Here is a 19,952-nt window from a genome sequence, read left to right as displayed (position 1 = left end):
CAAAACGACGCGCCATGAAGCCTCAATTACAAATCCTCCAACAACATCAGATCAAGTATGCCTGGCGATTTCCGTTCGCACTCCATTTTTCTTACCAAGGCCAACAGCATACCTGTTCTACACCAGATATGCTCCAAGGCCTTCTTGAGAGTCTTAACCTAGCACCACCACCTCCAATCGTTCCAGCTGAAACTTCGTTACCTCGCACCCCAGCCCGAGCAGCCTTACACCCTTATGTGACCACCCCAAGGAGAAGTCAGCAAGACCTCTTGGGCCCACCAACGCTCCGACGAGGCACTCCAAAGCACCCCTCCGGTTTGGGCTTTCCTAGCCCTAAGGTGTTCGCCCCCCGCTGAATTTCTTAGACCCCACTTTTTTTTTTTTACTATGCCCTGGTAGCCACCAGGTTCTGATTTTTCTACCGGCATATTTCTAAGTCTGCATCGGTCTCTAACGAACACCGCATTGGTGTCTTTCCTGTTAAACCTTTATGCTCGAGAGACCATGGGCCCTCCCTCGAAAAATTTTTCATCTAAAGTCCCGAACTGTAAGAGAATTAGATGAAGACTTTTGGTCCTGTTGTTTTTTCCTTGTTGTTTGTTTTTTGTTTTTATTTTTTTTAACTTTTCCCTGTACTGGTGAGGGATCATTCCCCCCCCCCTTTTTTTTTTTTTATATACTCTATTGCCTGTTTGATCCCTTCAATAACAACTTTTATATTTGCTATTGATCCTGAGCGACCATGTTCACCTCCCAACACTTGATACTCACCTTAAAGACTGCTTATCATGGTTGAACTCACTGCAGTTATCGAATATGGAATAAGTAACTGAACATGTATCCTTACCCCTCCTCCCCCTCTTGTTTTTTCTCCCCCTCTCCTACCCCCCCTCCCCCTTCCCCCCCCTATCCCCCTTCTGACCCTCACCCTCCCTACCCTCCTTAATTCCTGAATGATCATTTTCCTCCCCCTCCGTTCTCATCTTGGCTTCACGCCCCCCCCTAACTGATCTTCCTTAAGCCCTGGTGACCTACACCCGAGGTTCTATACATGTAGATTTATCTTAGAACCGTGTTATAGCTTTGTTGTATTGTTCTTACGGCTAATGTTTATATTTGTCTGTCTGGTTTGTGGCGGTGAGCTGTCACTGCTCCCCCCCATGATGGTGCAACCTCCTGTTGACTGGTTGGTTTGTGAACTGGTCGTTGCACCCACTGATTGGGCGCACCGGAATTTTCTGGTCCGCACAATACCCTCTCCCCCTACTCACAACTACTCTTTACTATTTTCTTCCTTCCCGATTTCTTCGGCTAACTCTTCACCTCTTCACTCTTCCTCTCCTCTTTGCTGTGGTGGATCGGCTCGCGCGGACCCGGGGTTACTACCTTATGCTTTGCTTTTTTTTTGGTCCCCATGGCCCCCTTGAATATTTTGTCCCTAAATGTGAAAGGGCTTAACTCTCCCAACAAACGTGTTAAGACCTTCAGGACATTCATCTCGCTGAAAGCTAGTGTAGTAGCTTTGCAAGAAACACACTTTGCTGCCAAGTCCACCCCCAAATTCTTTCATACCAAATTTCCCCAAGTTTATACCGCCTCCGCCACTTCTAAACATAGGGGAGTCCTCTTGGCATTTCATCATTCCCTTCTTTTTTCCCCAACCTCTGAAATCAGGGACCCTGAGGGCCGCTACCTGATTGTTTCAGGTCACATACAGGACACGGAGGTCACCTTTGTATCTTACTACGCCCCTAACACAAACCCCAATCCCTTTTTTTCACACCTGTTACGAGTAATTAAAGATCACAGTAAAGGAGCTTTGTTCCTTTGTGGTGACACTAACCTTGCCCTACATCCTCACTTGGACAAAACCCCTTACACATCTGAACATTTCTCCCCGTCGCAACAATTGCGCACACAATTTAGACAAGCAGCCCTTGTGGACACATGGAGGGAATGTAATCCTCTTAAGCGGAATTATACCTTCTATTCAAATCCCCACAAATCTTTTTCTAGAATTGACCACATTTTTATTAAGGTATCTTCTACACCCACTCTCTTACATTCTCACATCCAGCCGATCACATGGTCAGACCACTGCGCGGTGATCACGACCTTAACCTCAAAGCTCCTGCGTAGCACTGACAGGACTTGGTCCTTGAATGAAACCCTACTATCCAATCAATCCTACTGTCTTGATATCCAAGTAGCACTAAATGAATACGTATCCACTAACACCACACCGGGTATATCCCCTACTCTGCTTTGGGAAGCTCACAAACCAGTCATACGTGGCACCTGCATCTCGGTATCTTCCCACCTCAATAGAGATAGGTGACATAGAATACAACACTTGGAGGAAGATCTTCAGCGTCACTTTCTCCAATTCCAAGCTACCCCATCAGAAGCCAATAGACTAACCCTGGAAAAAACAAAGCTCGCCTTGGACTTACTGTTAGCTGAGGACGCAGATAAAGCAATACGTAAATCGGCCCACACGGTATACACTAAGGCAAACAAACCTGACACGTTCCTAGCCATGCGATTGCGACAACCTGAAAGGTCTTTTAAACCCATTAGACTAAAGCTAAATCGAGGTGGCCTGACCAGTAACCCTATCAAAATTCTATCTGAGTTCAAATCACGACTGTCTAAGTTATACGATCCCGGAACCCCCTTCTCTAGTTCCCGAGCTGACTCACTCCTACAAGCGGTATCTCTTCCCCATTTATCAGCTACTAACCGTGAGTCAATAGATGCCCCCATTTCTACGACGGAGATCCTTGCGGCCATCAAATCCCTGAAACCCCATAAAAGACCTGGCCCCGACGGGCTCCCGGCGACCTATTATAAGAAATTTGCGCATACGCTCTCCCCCCTTCTTACTAATTCATTTAACTCTCTTCTCCAGCAGCAATCTCTTGGCAGAGATACCTTAACGGCTATTATCTCAATGATTCCTAAACCAAACACAGACAACACCCTATGGTCTAACTTTAGGCCAATATCGTTACTTAATGTCGACATTAAGATTCTTGCCAAAGTCCTTGCACTTCGTCTGAATCCCCTGATAGGGAAACTAATACATAAAGATCAGGTAGGATTTATCCCCCGTAGACAAGCCAGCGATAACATCAGAAGGGTCATTCTTCTTCAGCATCTTGCTAAATCTCGGAATATCCCCATGCATTTGCTCTCACTAGACATACGCAAAGCGTTCGACACGGTATCATGGCTGTATCTACAATATATCCTACGTTACTGGGGTTTCGGTCCCCACTTTCTAAGCTGGATAACGGCCTTATATACCCAACCTCGAGCTTATGTTCAGTATGCGGGTTTCTGGTCTGAATTCTTCCCTATCCACCGGGGGACGAGGCAGGGTTGCCCCCTCTCCCCCATACTATTTGCATTAGCTATAGAGCCCTTGGCAACGTTGATTAGAGCTGACCCAAATATTAAGGGGTTAGAAGTAGCATCTACCACCCATAAAATCTGTCTGTTTGCAGATGATGCTCTCCTATTTATAACTTCCCCCCACACCACCCTTCCTAATTTATGTAAAGTATTGGACAATTTTGCGGGGATATCGGGACTGGAAGTCAACCAATCCAAATCTAAAGCCCTTGATGTATCTCTGTCTGCAGGAGAGCGTGATAGGTTACGCAATAACTTTCCTTTTCAATGGTCCTCAACCTCAATTCCCTATTTAGGCATACACCTGACAGCTAATCCCTCCCATCTATTCCAACACAACTATCTACCCCTGCTCCGAAAGTTGACAAATCTTTTGGCCGCCTGGCAACCGCACTGTGTTTCGTGGCTAGGTCGGGTCGTGGCAGTCAAAATGACGGTGCTACCTAAATTACTCTATTTATACCGTGTCCTTCCAACCCCAATACCACCCTATTATCATCGCCTTGTACAAAGCAAAATTTTCAAATACATATGGGGGCCAATTAGACCCAGAATCTCTAAGTCTACGCTCTATCGTCACAAAGCTCAGGGTGGATTGGGCGTACCAAATTTCCGCTATTACTACTATGCGGCCCAGCTAGACCAGCTCACTCTATATCATGCCAAAACTGAAATACCGATTTGGGTTAGTCTTGAGGCCATAGATGCTCACCCTATTACTATAACCAATCTTCTATGGCTACCCTCCTCGCAAAGAGGTAAACTTACCAACCCGATAACCCAGCACTCAATTAAAGTTTGGGACATGAACCACAAACTTTTTCACCTTAAATCACAACATTTACCGTTGCTCTCTATCTTTGGACACCCCCTATTTGGCCCAGCCTACTCCGAGCCGGGCTTATTTGAGGCCTGGTCTCGGGCAGGCCTGGACCGAATTTGTGATCTTACAAAGTATGGCACGATCAAACCCTTCCCTACCCTACAAGCTCAATTCCGACTCCCCAATAAGGAATGCTTTCGATATTTACAAATTTCCCATTTTGTAAACTCGCTACCTAAATTTGATAATGTACAAGAATATATGTCACCCTACGAAAAAATATGCGACTCTGACCCACATGCGCCGGGCATTATTTCTCAGTTGTATTCTCATTTCACCTCCCTGCCTGCTCCCCTCCCACCCTATACCTCAAAATGGTCTGCAGACCTTAATATAGACTACAACGATGATATATGGTCGCAAATATGGACCAATATTTGTAAAGCCTCTCAAAATGTTGTTGCCTCTGAGGCAAATTTTAAAGTTCTCATGCGGTGGTATTTGGTCCTCATTAGGATAGCAAAATTTGTCCCGGGTTATCCTGCCTCTTGTTTTAGAGGCTGTGCTGATGCAGGCACTCATTTGCATATCTGGTGGACATGTCCTATTGTTCAAAGTTTCTGGACAGCTATATTCCAGATAGCATCCTTACTTCTGGGATGCCCTATACCACCCGATCCATCTCTAGCCTTACTTAATCTTGCACCCCACAATTGCACTCGAAACCAATTGTCCCTATTTCTCCAACTTACAACGGCAGCAAAGCAAACGATTGCTAGGGCTTGGAAGACGCCTATACTCCCTGTACCCGAAGTTAAAAATAGGGTCACGCAAGCAATGATTCACTGTAAAATTGAGGCGAAAATTCTAGATCGCATGCCCCGATTTCGTAAGATCTGGCAGCCATGGATCACACACTTTCTACCCCCTGGCCTAGACTCCGACCTTATAGGTATCTAAACTTCATCATATTAAAGAGACCCTCATTATACATGCCCGGGGCCCGTGCGGGCCGGTCGATCCACAGCCTTTCTCTCCTTCTCTACTTCCCTCTCTTCTCTTTTCCTTCCTTTATTTCTTTGCTTGTTCCTAGTCTAACTTCTATCACTATCCTATCCCCCTATCGCCGAAATTCGCGGCACTCGCAGTACCTGTACTCTACGCTAACGTATAGATCTTAGCCCGGGGAGTCACCTTCTTTACCTCCCCTGGTGATCCCGGATTATATGACACTTGACTGTTTAATTAGAGTATTACTCTCCTTTATGATCCGAATTGCATAAACCATTGTTCTCTTTGATGTTGTTTTATAGGGACTATGTCCCACTGTTATTGCTTACTTATTGTACACCGAATCTCTTCGCATGCTCAAAGTCTATATCGTACTGTGTAATTATTTTGTTACTTGCTAATAAAAATGTTTTGAAAGAGAGATACGAAGAAGGAACGTTTGGATAAAGTGGTATAAAAAGGGAGGAGTTGGGCTGTGGGGAAATCTAGGGTGAGGGTAGAAACTCTAGAGAGAAAATTATGAAGGTCAGACTAGTACTTATGGATGATGGTCAGGACTCTGTACCAGCATGTCAGAACCTTATAACCATTTTCTTGTGCTGTCACATTTATCAAACCTTTGAATGTTTTCAAATATGTGTTCCCATTGCTCTTCTATGAGATCCTTCTCCCAGAATTGGCAGGCCCTATCTTGTTCCATAGAGTGCTTAGCGAAAAAAAGAAAAAGGGGTAAAAATTTATTTTAATTATGTATACACATGGATGATGTTTTGCACAAGCATGAATGATCCAGTCCACTATTCTAGTGAGAAGGCAGGCTCTGTGGTAGTTGCATGGATCGGGCAGGCCAATGCCTCCTTTGAGTTTGGGTAGAACAAGGAGATCATATTTGATACGTGGGCACATTTTGTGCACGTGGCTTTGTAAAAGGAAACAAATGCAGAAGGTAAGTTGATGGAGATGGCTTGTGTATATCATTTGTATCCTTAACATTTTTAATACACCGGAGACAACTGAAGTTCATATGACAATTTTGGTGTTAGTTTGTGATGTTCTAGAATTTGTGGTAAACACTCTTATGCATGCATATTTATACATCATTTTTCAACATTGTGATTATGTTTTTTCTTTCAATAATTTTTATTAAAGTTTACAAAAGAAGAATACAAAACAAGCTATAGAAAGCACCTCCCCTTTTAAAAATCAGGGAGTGCATAATGACGTATCAGTGTTTAACAGACGTTACTTAGAAACGAAAACAATCACAATTACATTTACATTGCAATGGTAGTGACAATCCAGAAAGGCATCAATGAGGAACATGCATTGAAGAAGCCTCAGGCTAAATCCCGTTTCTGATAGGAAGATGGAATGCTGGGGGGAGGCCGTACCCCACCCCAAGGGGAGCACACTGTGGGGACGGTCTCACTCTCCAACCCCATCTCCTAAAGGCCCAAAAGAGCCAGAGCCACATTGGGCTGTCTAATTCATAAATCAAACATATAAATGAACCCAAGGACAGTCGACTAGTCAATCGCTGTGTGTAGGAGACAGAGAGGAACCTACACCTGCAGCAGGAGTGCTGAACTGAAAGTCCGAGGCAAACTTGGTGCTAGCGCGCGGAAACCTGGCCGTGCCAGGGGGCTTCTGCCTGCTGCCGTATCTGGATACAAAAGATCAAAACACTGAAACAACCAATCGGAACCAGAAAAAGAGGGAAAAGGAACAGAATCAGAAAGAGAGAGAAGGTGGGGAGGAAAGAGAAGAATAGCAGGTCCACAAGAAGTAGGAGAAGAGGGGAGGATAAGGATAGAAGGTCATCTAAACAGAAAGTAGCGGCTTAATCAATCTATGTCCCAGGAATTATGGATATTCCGACATAATTCGCCCATGGTTCCCAGATCAATTGGAATTTGTGAGTTTTATCCAGTAGTGTAGCAACAATTTTTTCTTGGGCCATGATCCAAGAAATTTTCCTTTTCATGTCGTGCATGGGTACCATGGGTCTTTTCCAATGTTTAGCTATAGTGATTCTAGCACCTAAGAGCATATAGAAAATTAAGGCTTGGGTGTGTTTGGGAGTACCGACCACACTGGCATTAAGAAGTGCTATCTCGGGTAGTTGTGGAATAGGTGAACCCGTAATTTTCCTCAACAGATGGAAAAAATTGTTCCAGAATTTCCGTATCCTGGGGCAGGTCCACCATATATGAAATAGGGAGCCCGTAAGCCCGCAACCCCTAAAACATAAAGGGGAAGCGTCCGGGAAAATCCTGGCCAGTGTGGTCAGTACAAGATACCATCGTACCATGAGTTTAATACTAGCTTCCATTAGAGAAATATTCATAATATTTTTGAATGATCTGTGAAATTGAGAATACCATTTGGGTAGGTCCCACTCATGTGAGACGCCCGTGTGACGCCCGTGTGAGAGGTCCTGTGGAATGCAGGAAATGTCCGATCCTATACAAGCCTTTGTCTACCCACCACCTGAATGCTGTAATATTTTGTCCGGGCGGAAATTCTGGGTTATTAAAGAGGTGGGCAAGTGGACGCATGGGGGAGACTAGGGCTGAGTGCATTCGGAGCCTGTCCCATAATGACAGAGAGTGAGAGAGGGTGGGGGCCAATATCGCTGGCCGCAAACACGGTTTAGACCAGAGTAGGTAGTCAATGGTGTGTTTGGGTGTCGCCATCCTTTCCAAGAGAAGCCAATCTGGTTTGGGGTTTTGTGAGTGTACTGTAGATATTTGGGCTATCTGCGCAGCTTGGTAGTACCACCAGATATTGGGCAAAGCTAGGCCTCCTTGGGACTTGAGTCTATAGAGAATGTCTTTGGAACATCTCCTACCCTTGGAACCCCAAATAAATTTCAGGATGGAGGATTGAAAGCGCATGATTTGGGCTTTCCTGATAGGAATTGGCAGAGAGCGGAAAAGATAAAGTAAGCGGGGCAATAAAGTCATTTTAATAGAATTTACGCGGCCCATCCAGGATAGATCATACTTTGACCAAGTCGCCATGTCGGCTTCTAGTTTTTTGAACATGGGGGGGAAGTTACTGGAAAATAGTTTATCATAACTAGAAGTCAGGTTTATTCCTAGGTAGGGAATAGCTGATGAGTTCCAGGTGAACGGGAAGTGATTTTGGAGGTTTGAGAGAAGGTTTGGAGAAATAGATATGTTTAGAGCGGCGGATTTAGCCACGTTGACTTTAAGACCAGATGCTCTACTAAATTGCTCTAAGAGTTTAAGGATGTTGGGAGTAGAGATAAGGGGTGATGTGATGAAAAGGAGAAGGTCGTCAGCAAAGAGGGCACATTTATTTTCCTGAGCACCACAGGAGACACCTCTTATGTCTGGGTTTGTGCGTATAGCTATGGCTAGGGACTCAATGGCTATAGCAAAAATCAGGGGAGATAACGGACACCCCTGTCTGGTACCTTTCTCAATAGTGAACGTGTCCGAGTACCTGCCCTGCAGACGAACTTGGGCATTGGGAGTAGAGTAGAGTGATTTCATAGTGCCTATAAAATTGGGGCCCATGCCCCACCTCTCAAGTACCGCAAAGATATAGGGCCAGGTGACCGTGTCAAACGCTTTTTGTAAGTCAACGGAAAGGAGGAACCCCTCTTGCTTGGGTCCTCCATCCCATTGAGAGTTAAGGAGAGACACTATATCAATAGCTCGTCTGATTTGGTCCGGGCCTTGTCTCCCCGGGATAAAGCCTGCTTGGTCCCGGTGAACATACTGAGCAATAAAAGATGATAAACGGTTAGCCATTATTTTCGTTAAGAGCTTGAGATCATTATTGATCAATGAGATCGGGCGGTAGTTGCTTACTAAGGACGGGTCCTTTCCGGGTTTCGGAATAACCGAAATGTATGCCAGGTTGGAGGCTTTATCCAGGGGAGTACCATGACTAAGAGAATTGAAAAATCTAGCTAAGTAAGGCGCTAAGATATTGGAAAATTTTTTGTAGTAGCCAGCTGAGAAGCCGTCAGGGCCAGGCGCAGAACCTAATTTAAGCTTGCGTATAGTTTCCAGGACCTCCGCCTCCGTAATAGGTAGATCTAGTAGCTCCGCATGAGCTCCGGTGAGTTTAGGCAGGGGAATGGAGTCTAGGAACTCCACAATATTTGGGGGAGATCTGGGTTTGTCATCTTTATATAAAGAGGCGTAGAAATCTTGGAAGCATTTTAGAATGCTCTGTGGATTTTGTGTCAGGGTGCCGGTTGGCAGCCTTATTTTGGGGAAGGCCATGAGTCGTGATTTGGGAGACAATTTGGTGGCTAATTTGGAGCCTATTTTATCCTTATGCATATAAAACCTGGCTCCAGACCAGCGAAGATGTTTTTCAGCCTCGGTGGTGAGGGCCAAATTTAGCCTGATCCTGGAAGATTCCAAGTCTTCCCGGGAAGATTGTGTACGTTCTTGCTTGTTACGTTTACAGGCCGCTTGAAAGTCATTGGAGAGTGTGGTTATTTCAGCTCTATGTGCCTTCTTCAATTGGGATGAAAATTGCATAATTTTGCCCCTCATTACCGCTTTATGGGCAGCCCACAACGTTGCAGGGGAAATTTCTTCAGTATCATTAGCTACAAAGTATTCACTCAGATCCTTTTCTAGCTTGGAGCAGTGTGCCGGGTTACTAAGCAGAGACTCATTGAGACGCCACTTAAATTCCTTATTTGCGGTAGAAGAATCGCGGAGAGAAAGTGTAACCATGGAATGGTCTGAAATAGGGGAATCTCTGATTTTGGACTTTGTAGCCAACGACACATTAGTACCGCGAAGGAAAATATGATCTATCCTGGCGTAGGATTTTTGTGGGGCCGAGTAGTGGGTGTGGTCCTTGGTAAGGGGGTTGAGTTTAGTGATGGACGAACTTCCGACGGGACGTTTCGCGAACGCGAAATGCGAACGGACCCAAACGTTCGCGAAACCGACCGTTCGCCGCGGGCCCCATTGACTTCAATGGGAGGCGAACTTTGCAAACCTTCATGTCGAATTTGCGGCCACGTGGTAATTATTAGGGGGTAAAACGTAGTCCCACCATCTGGACAATGACATAATACATGTATGAGGTGAATTTGGGATCGATAACTACAAGCATTTTTATTTTATTTGGGAAATTGTTCTAACAATTCAGGACTATGGAGCTAATGAAGGCAATGGAGGAGAGGGAAGGTCAGGGACCAGGGTAGGCAAAGAAGAGGGTGCAGGAGATGATCACCAGCAGCGTGACATACCGGAATGACACATGCACCGTGATAGAGGCATCTGACAGCAGCACCGTAATACAGAGCACTGACAGCAGCACCGTGACATACAGCGCTGACAGCAGCACCGTGACATACAGCGCTGACAGCAGCACCGTGACATACAGCGCTGACAGCAGCACCGTGACATACAGCGCTGACAGCAGCACCGTGACATACAGCGCTGACAGCAGCACCGTGACATACAGCGCTGACAGCAGCACCGTGACATACAGCGCTGACAGCAGCACCGTGACATACAGCGCTGACAGCAGCACCGTGACATACAGCGCTGACAGCAGCACCGTGACATACAGCGCTGACAGCAGCACCGTGACATACAGCGCTGACAGCAGCACCGTGACATACAGCACTGACAGCAGCACCGTAAGCAGCCCCAGGAGGAAGTCAGCACAGCACAGGGATGGTGTGATCCCCTCATAATAAGAACCCCCAGGAGGAAGTCAGCACAGCACAGGGATAGTGTGATCCCTTCATAATAAGAACCCCCAGGAGGAAGTCAGCACAGCACAGGGATATCATAAGCAGCCCCAGTAGAAATATGACACCGCTCAACCTCTTCAAAGAGGAGGGTAGGGGCATATAGTACGGTGTGCTTTTTTGGGTCAAGGAAGTGAGCCAAATGAATTAAGAAGGTCTGTGTGCTTGATTAAAAAAATAGTTTATAGACATATACATGGTCTACTGGTCACATGTGTTGAATTCCTCCGAGATCCATGCCTCATTCATTTTTAGAAATGTGAGGTAGTTAACACTGTGGTGAGCTAGGCGAGTACGCTTATCGGTCACAATCCCCCCTGCTGCGCTGAACGTCCTTTCGGACAGGACACTGGATGAGGGGCAAGCCAACAGTTCGATTGCAAATTGGGCAAGCTCTGGCCAGAGGTCAAGCCTGCCCACCCAGTAGTCTAGGGGTTCATCACTCCTCAGAGCGTCCACATCGGCCGTTAACCCAATGTAGTCGGACACCTGACGGTCTAGGCGTTCCCTGATGCTGGATCCGGATGACACCTGTCGATGGGTCGGCTGAAAGAATGACCTCATATCCGAAGTCACCAACACATCTTCAAACCGGCCTCTTCTTGCAGGCGCTGTTGGATTGGTACCCGCAAATCCTTCTCTGGGAGTGGGAATTGCTCCTCTGCCAGCGCACGCAAAAGCAGAATGCAGCATTTCTCGAAGCAAGGCCTGGAAGTGCTGCATTCTGACAGCCCTCTGCGACGGCGGTAACATTTCCGCCATTTTGTGTTTGTACCGGGGGTCTAAGTACGTTGCCACCCAGTACTGGTCCTTGACCCTCATGCTTTTTATACGGGGGTCCCTATTAAAACACTGGAGCATGAAGGCCCCCATTTGCACTAAAGTGGAAGCGGTGTGGTGGCCTGGCTCCTGCTCATCATCCAGGATAATGTCGTCCTCTTCATTCTCCTCTCCCCATCCTCGCACAACAGGGATCCCAGAAAGGTTTAAAGCATGCTCTTCTTGCTCCTGCTCATCCGCCCCGGCACCATCCTCCTCTGACTCCTCATCAGACTCCTGTTGTTGACTTGTCTCAGATAGAGTAGCCCCCCCTGGGAATTCATCCAGCATTGCGACTTCCTCATCTTCCCGCTCCTGCTCCTCCACAGCCTGATCAATGACACGACGCAATGCACGCTCCAGAAAGAAGGCATAAGGTACCATGTCACTGATGGCGCCATGGCTGCGACTGACCAGTTTGGTGATCTCCTCAAATGGCCGCAGAAGTCTGCATGTGTCGCGCATGAGCAGCCACTGGCGCGGTGAAAAAAAACCCAGCTCCCCAGAACCGTTTCTTTCGCAGAGTTCATACAGGTAGACGTTAACTGCACGTTTCTGCTGGAGCAGCCTATCAAGCATATAGAAGGTTGAGTTCCATCGCGTCGGGCAATCGCAAATAAGACGTCTGACCGGCAGATGGTGTCGCCGCTGAATGTCAGCAAGGCGAGCCATGGCCGTGTAAGATCTTCTGAAATGGGCCGAGATTTTCCTTGCCTGCCGCAAGATGTCCTGGACCCCAGGGTATTTGACAAGGAATCGCTGCACGACCAAGTTTAAGACGTGTGCCATGCACGGCACGTGCGTGATTTTGCCCTGTTTCAATGCGCTAAGCAGATTGGCACCGTTGTCACACACCACTTTACCAACTGTCAAATTGAGCGGTGTTAGCCACTCATCTGCCTGTGAACGCAAAGCTGAAAGGAGTGCCGGGCCAGTGTGGCTCTTTGCTTCCAGGCACAACAGACGCAGCACGGCATGGCAACGTCTCACCTGGCATGTGGAATAGGTTCTGGGGAGCTTGGGCGGTGCAGTGGAAGAGACGCTAGCAGCGGAAAAGGAGGAGGCAGCTGAGGAGGAGAGGGAGGAGGATGGAGTAGGAGGAGGAGAAGAAGAGTCAGGCCTGCATGCAATCCGTGGCGGTAAAACCAAATCTACACGGGTGCCACGGGTTACATGCTTGACGGCCGTCAGAAGGTTCACCCAGTGGGCAGTAAAACTGATATACCTTCCCTGCCCGTGTTTGCTAGACCACGTGTCTGTGGTCAGATGTATCTTGGCACCGACACTGTGTGCCAGAGATACATTCACTTGCCGCTGAACATGGCCATATAGCTCTGGGATGCCCTTCTCTGAGAAATACTTCCTTCCTGGGACCTTCCATTGTGGTGTTCCAATGGCCACAAATTTGCGAAAGGCCTCCGAGTCCACCAGTTTATATGGCAGTAGTTGGCGGGCTATGAGTTCTGACAAGCCAGCCGCCAACCGTTGGGCAAGAGGGTTATCCGGCATCATCATTTTTTTACGCTCAAACATTAGGCCCACGGAAGCCTGCCTTTTTGCAGAAAAATGTGAGCTTGGCGTGATGGAAGGTGGAGTGGAGGACAATTGTGAGGAGAGAGGAGAAGGAGAAGTAGAAGACGAGGCTGGACGGTGAGAGCCTGCAGTGTGGCTTTGTGTGTTCCGTTGCTCCCACTGGGCTCGGTGATGGCTGCTCATGTGCCTTCTTAAGGCGGTCGTCCCTAGGTGAGTATTGGGCTTACCGCGACTAACGCGTTGACTGCAAAGATTGCAGATGGCAACGCTATTGTCAGCAGCGGACACGTTAAAAAAAGCCCACACTGCGGAGCCATGTGCCGGTGTCCTGGGAGCGCCAGATGTGACCGTACATGGTCGATGACTCGCTCCTGATACATTTGCAGTCTGCTTTGTCCCTGCTGTGCAATGTAAGTCATTGCTGCTTCTCCTCCCTATCTGCTGGTCCATATCTCCCTCTGAACTCCCCTCCTCTTCCTCTCTTGTGGGCACCCACGTGACATCACTAGACACGTCATCATCAACGTCACCTTCCCCACCGCTATAAGTAGAGATCTCGGAGTAGGCAGCAACACCGGGGACCAACCTCCTCCTTGGGCTGATCTGGGTACTGGCGTCAGACTGCTGAGTAGCGCTTGTTGCTACCTCCTCTTCCTGATCCAATACCAAGAGTGGCTGCGCATCAGAAATGTCCTCTTGATATGGATCGGAAAATAATTCCAGTGACTCAAGCGGAAGGTATGTGGTGGTGGTGGTGGTGGTCGTGTTGTTGGTGGTAGTGTCTTTGGGGGTGCACATAGCAGAGAGTGAAGAAGAGGGTGCAGATCGAGAGGATGAGGAGGGTGCAGAAGAGTAAGGCTGAGCGAGCCACTCAACCAAGTCTGGTGCATCCTTTAAAGTAATTGAACGCACCTTCTGCAACTTCCCACTTTGGCTCAAGCCTGTTGCTCCTGCCCTACCCCTACCACCCCTGCGGAAGGGCCTGCCTCTTCCTCTGCATGTCATTTTTTAAATGACCCTGTGACAAAACTCTTAGTCCCTATACCGCTGAAGGACTGCTGCAGTATAGGTGAGCGGTCAGCAGTGGTGCACGTCAACCCTATCTATTGTGGACCTATAGCGGTCCTTACAGAACAGCAGACTGTACCGCACTCAAGCCTATGTACCGTAGCACCCTATACCAAGTTACCAGTCCTTATAAGAACTTTTGTGGACCAAGCAGGTTGTGTATTAGTGTTTAGCAGACTGTACGTCAGTCCCTATACCGCTGAAGGACTGCTGCAGTATAGGGCAGCGGTCAGCAGTGGTGCACGTCAACCCTATCTATTGTGGACCGATAGCGGTCCTTACAGAACAGCAGACTGTACCGCACTCAAGCCTATGTACCGTAGCACCCTATACCAAGTTACCAGTCCTTATAAGAACTTTTGTGGAACAAGCAGGTTGTGTATTAGTGTTTAGCAGACTGTACGTCAGTCCCTATACCGCTGAAGGACTGCTGCAGTATAGGTGAGCGGTCAGCAGTGGTGCACGTCAACCCTATCTATTGTGGACCGATAGCGGTCCTTACAGAACAGCAGACTGTACCGCACTCAAGCCTATGTACCGTAGCACCCTATACCAAGTTACCAGTCCTTATAAGAACTTTTGTGGAACAAGCAGGTTGTGTGTTAGTGATTAGCAGACTGTACGTCAGTCCCTATACCGCTGAAGGACTGCTGCAGTATAGGTGAGCGGTCAGCAGTGGTGCACGTCAACCCTATCTATTGTGGACCGATAGCGGTCCTTACAGAACAGCAGACTGTACCGCACTCAAGCCTATGTACCGTAGCACCCTATACCAAGTTACCAGTCCTTATAAGAACTTTTGTGGAACAAGCAGGTTGTGTATTAGTGTTTAGCAGACTGTACGTCAGTCCCTATACCGCTGAAGGACTGCTGCAGTATAGGTGAGCGGTCAGCAGTGGTGCACGTCAACCCTATCTATTGTGGACCGATAGCGGTCCTTACAGAACAGCAGACTGTACCGCACTCAAGCCTATGTACCGTAGCACCCTATACCAAGTTACCAGTCCTTATAAGAACTTTTGTGGAACAAGCAGGTTGTGTGTTAGTGATTAGCAGACTGTACGTCAGTCCCTATACCGCTGAAGGACTGCTGCAGTATAGGTGAGCGGTCAGCAGTGGTGCACGTCAACCCTATCTATTGTGGACCGATAGCGGTCCTTACAGAACAGCAGACTGTACCGCACTCAAGCCTATGTACCGTAGCACCCTATACCAAGTTACCAGTCCTTATAAGAACTTTTGTGGAACAAGCAGGTTGTGTATTAGTGTTTAGCAGACTGTACGTCAGTCCCTATACCGCTGAAGGACTGCTGCAGTATAGGTGAGCGGTCAGCAGTGGTGCACGTCAACCCTATCTATTGTGGACCGATAGCGGTCCTTACAGAACAGCAGACTGTACCGCACTCAAGCCTATGTACCGTAGCACCCTATACCAAGTTACCAGTCCTTATAAGAACTTTTGTGGACCAAGCAGGTTGTGTATTAGTTTTTAGCAGACTGTACGTCAGTCCCTATACCGCTGAAGGACTGCTGCAGTATAGGTGAGCGGTCAGCAGTGGTGCACGTCAACCCTATCTATTGTGGACCGATAGCGGTCCTTACAGAACAGCAGACTGTACCGCACTCAAGCCTATGTACCGTAGCACCCTATACCAAGTTACCAGTCCTTATAAGAACTTTTGTGGAACAAGCAGGTTGTGTATTAGTGTTTAGCAGACTGTACGTCAGTCCCTATACCGCTGAAGGACTGCTGCAGTATAGGTGAGCGGTCAGCAGTGGTGCACGTCAACCCTATCTATTGTGGACCGATAGCGGTCCTTACAGAACAGCAGACTGTACCGCACTCAAGCCTATGTACCGTAGCACCCTATACCAAGTTACCAGTCCTTATAAGAACTTTTGTGGACCAAGCAGGTTGTGTATTAGTTTTTAGCAGACTGTACGTCAGTCCCTATACCGCTGAAGGACTGCTGCAGTATAGGGCAGCGGTCAGCAGTGGTGCACGTCAACCCTATCTATTGTGGACCGATAGCGGTCCTTACAGAACAGCAGACTGTACCGCACTCAAGCCTATGTACCGTAGCACCCTATACCAAGTTACCAGTCCTTATAAGAACTTTTGTGGAACAAGCAGGTTGTGTGTTAGTGATTAGCAGACTGTACGTCAGTCCCTATACCGCTGAAGGACTGCTGCAGTATAGGGCAGCGGTCAGCAGTGGTGCACGTCAACCCTATCTATTGTGGACCGATAGCGGTCCTTACAGAACAGCAGACTGTACCGCACTCAAGCCTATGTACCGTAGCACCCTATACCAAGTTACCAGTCCTTATAAGAACTTTTGTGGAACAAGTGAGTTGTGAATGTTTAGCAGACTGCAGCAGAAGGGCAGCAGTCAAGTATAATATCCTTTCTATATTTGGAAGAAAGAATATTATACATGTACAAGCCTATTACTGTACCACTGATACCAGTCCTGAAAAGAACCTTTGTGGAACTAATAATAACAGCAAGTCTTTAAAATTACCCTCACTGCCTGACAACACTGCTTCCTTCCTGTCCCTATACAAATTGGCAAAAAAAGAGAACGATTAGTGGTTACTGGAACAGCTCTTTTGTGGACCTTGATAGTAACAGCTAATGATGATGATGATGATGATGATGATGAAAGACTAATCTGGCTGTCCCTGTAGCATACACCGTCCTTTCCCTTTCTCTAAACTAACAAAAGACACTCAGGCTGCTGCAAGAATCAGCAGCACAGCAAACCTATCAACACCTAACACCTATACCAGTCCTGAAAAGAACTTTTGTGTACCAAATAGCTAGTGGTTTATCTCTCCCTACTCCACACAGGAACCTGTCCCTATCTTAACAGAAGAAAGAATGTAAAATGGCCACCGGATCGGGTGTATTTATAGGTTAGGGGGAATGTACAAGTGTCCATGTGCTGTCATGTCTCAATTGGCTGTCCTGTATCACATGATAAACGTGTCACCAAAGGTTAAAGTTCTTGTATACATTAAACACGTAAGTCCGCCGCGGCGAACGACGGAAAAAGGCGTTCGAACGTGCGGACCGCGAATGTCGGAAATTCGCCGCGAAACGACCGCCGGGCGAACCGTTCGGCCATCACTAGTTGAGTTCTCTCCAAATATCCACTAGACCTGAGTCAAAGAGGAGCTTAGCTATTCTAGTACTCTGTTTGGACGGTTGCTTTGGTCTCGAGGGACCAGAACCAGATTTGTTTAGAGAAACTTCAAAGGTAATGTTTGAATCTCCACCCAGGACGACAACCCCCTCCAGGTGTGGGGAGATTGTAGTCAAGAGCGAAAGGAAAAATTTGTCTTGGCCTTTATTGGGCGCGTAGTACGAGACAAAAGTGTAAAGTGACCCATCTATGGTGCCTTTTACAAGGAGAAATCTACCTAAGGGGTCAGTGAGAATCTGGGACATGGAAAAATTTAGGTGTTTAGAGAAGCAGATAGCAACCCCCTTTGTCTTGTTTTCGGCATTAGAAAGGTAAAACTGGGGAAATTGTTGGTGTAGGAATGAAGGTTGAAAAGATTTGGGGAAGTGGGTCTCCTGAAGCAGGAGGACCGAAAAGTTTTGTGAGTGGTATAGTTTGAAAAGTTTCCTTCTTTTAATAGGGGAGTTCAGACCCTGGACATTATGAGACACTATGGAAAGGGGCGAAGCTATGACGTTATGCACTGGCATGGATCAGGTGGGAGGTATCTGCAGGGAAAGAGTGGGACCTACCTGATATTGTAAGGACTGAAGTCGCCAAATCTTGAAGGAATGTATGATAAGATGACCTTCGGACGGGAGATAGGAAAGGAGGGTCGGAGGTGAAGAAGTAGAAAGATGGACCTGCTAGGAGAAATAGAAAAAGGAAAGAAATATCCGTTAACATTAACATTATACAGATATGCAAAAATCCCAAGACGAGGTGTGAGAACCCATTCCCACACCTCATCCCACCCATACCCAAACGAACTTAAATGGGTGCTCCTTCAAAAAAAGGAAGGGGCACAGGGCCTCCCCACCGTAGGAGGAACCACAGAGATTCCCCCCTCGGGTCGGAAGGTGTGGAGGCGCAGGACAGCCGTCCCGGCCCACTCCCACGGCCTAAAACAATTGCTAAGGGGTGTAGCCCCCAACTAGAATGGGGGGGGGGAGGGAGGGGTAGAGTCAGATACAAGTGGCAGTTGTAGTAAGTTCTGCGTAACAATAAAATGAGGAAAAAATCAATTGAGTCAGGCAGACCCAATGTTCATCAGAGGATCCGACAGGAGACAGGATCAAAAGAAGTGTTGCGGGCCTAGATCGACCCCAGTTTAGAAGAAGTCATGTCGGTGGCTTGGAATCCTTAGACTTCTTGGACACGCGTTTCTGCCATGCAGGTGCGATAGGACTTGATGGTGGTGGTCTTTTGGAGGAAGCCACTGGGGTTGTGCTTGTCGGAGATGGGTCGGGGTCTCTAGAGATTAGACCAAGTTGGAGTAAAAGCTTTTCACCCTCTTGAAACGAAGAGAAGCCGTAGGTTTTAAAATTGTATGAGAACGAGAGACGGAATGGGAAGGACCACCTGTAAGCGATCGATTTTTGGGAAAGTGCTAGAAGGAGCGGTTTCAGAGATCTCCTCTTTTGGATTGTGAAGGGTGATAGATCTGCAAAAATTTGTATGGGGTGCCCCTGGAACATAAGGGGGCCTCCACCCCTGGACCTTAGCATAACCTCCTCCTTAACTTTGTAAAAGTGAGGTTTAACTATGATGTCTCTTGGGAGTCCATCTTGGCGCGGGGCTTGTAAAGCCCTGTGAGCTCGATCCATTTCAAGGCGGTGGTCAGGGATGTCCGGGATAAGTTCCTTAATGAATGTTTGGACGACTAGGGCCGAGTCCTGGAATGATTCGGGGATTCCTCTGATGCGAAAATTATACCTCCTCGAGCGGTTCTCGAGGTCATCAATTTTGGAAAACGCTGTTTCAAGTTGGTCCTGCAAGTCCTGTACACGCGCAGTGTTTTGATTTACTCTGGAGATTGTTTGGTCTGCTTTTTGTTCAATCGTTTCTATTCTGTTACCTAAGTGCTGTAGTTCAGCTTGAATGGCTGAGGTGATTTGTGTAGCGTTTTGTGAGAGACCTCTGGCAAGCATGGTGCCAAATAGTGCGACCATAGACGAAAAATCCTGAGGAGAGGGATGAGAGCCTGGCATATAGGCCGAAGTGCCTCCTGGGCTGGCTGCAATGTCCTCCATGGGGGAGAGCGGCATCCAGGACCCTGCTTATAAGGGATTCTGTGGAGGAGGGGGATAAGCAGGCTGTGTAGTTTGTACTCACAGTGGGGCCTGGGGGCCCTGTCGAGCGCAGCGGTGGGTCGGCTATGGAGTCCTCCTCCTCCAGTGTGTCTCCTCGCGCGGCGGCGTCCGGCGCCATTTTGGAGTAGGCCGCGGGTTTCGGTCCCGTGCTCAAAGCACGGGATAGGTCTCTCCGTGCTGTCCCTCCTGCCATCCCGGGA

The sequence above is a fragment of the Lithobates pipiens genome, unplaced genomic scaffold (genome assembly GCF_037356315.1).
Source record: "Lithobates pipiens isolate NorthernLeopardFrog02 unplaced genomic scaffold, aLitPip1_a1.2 Scaffold_8, whole genome shotgun sequence".
In the NCBI taxonomy this organism is placed as follows: domain Eukaryota; kingdom Metazoa; phylum Chordata; class Amphibia; order Anura; family Ranidae; genus Lithobates; species Lithobates pipiens.
This window is presented reverse-complemented; position numbering follows the sequence as displayed.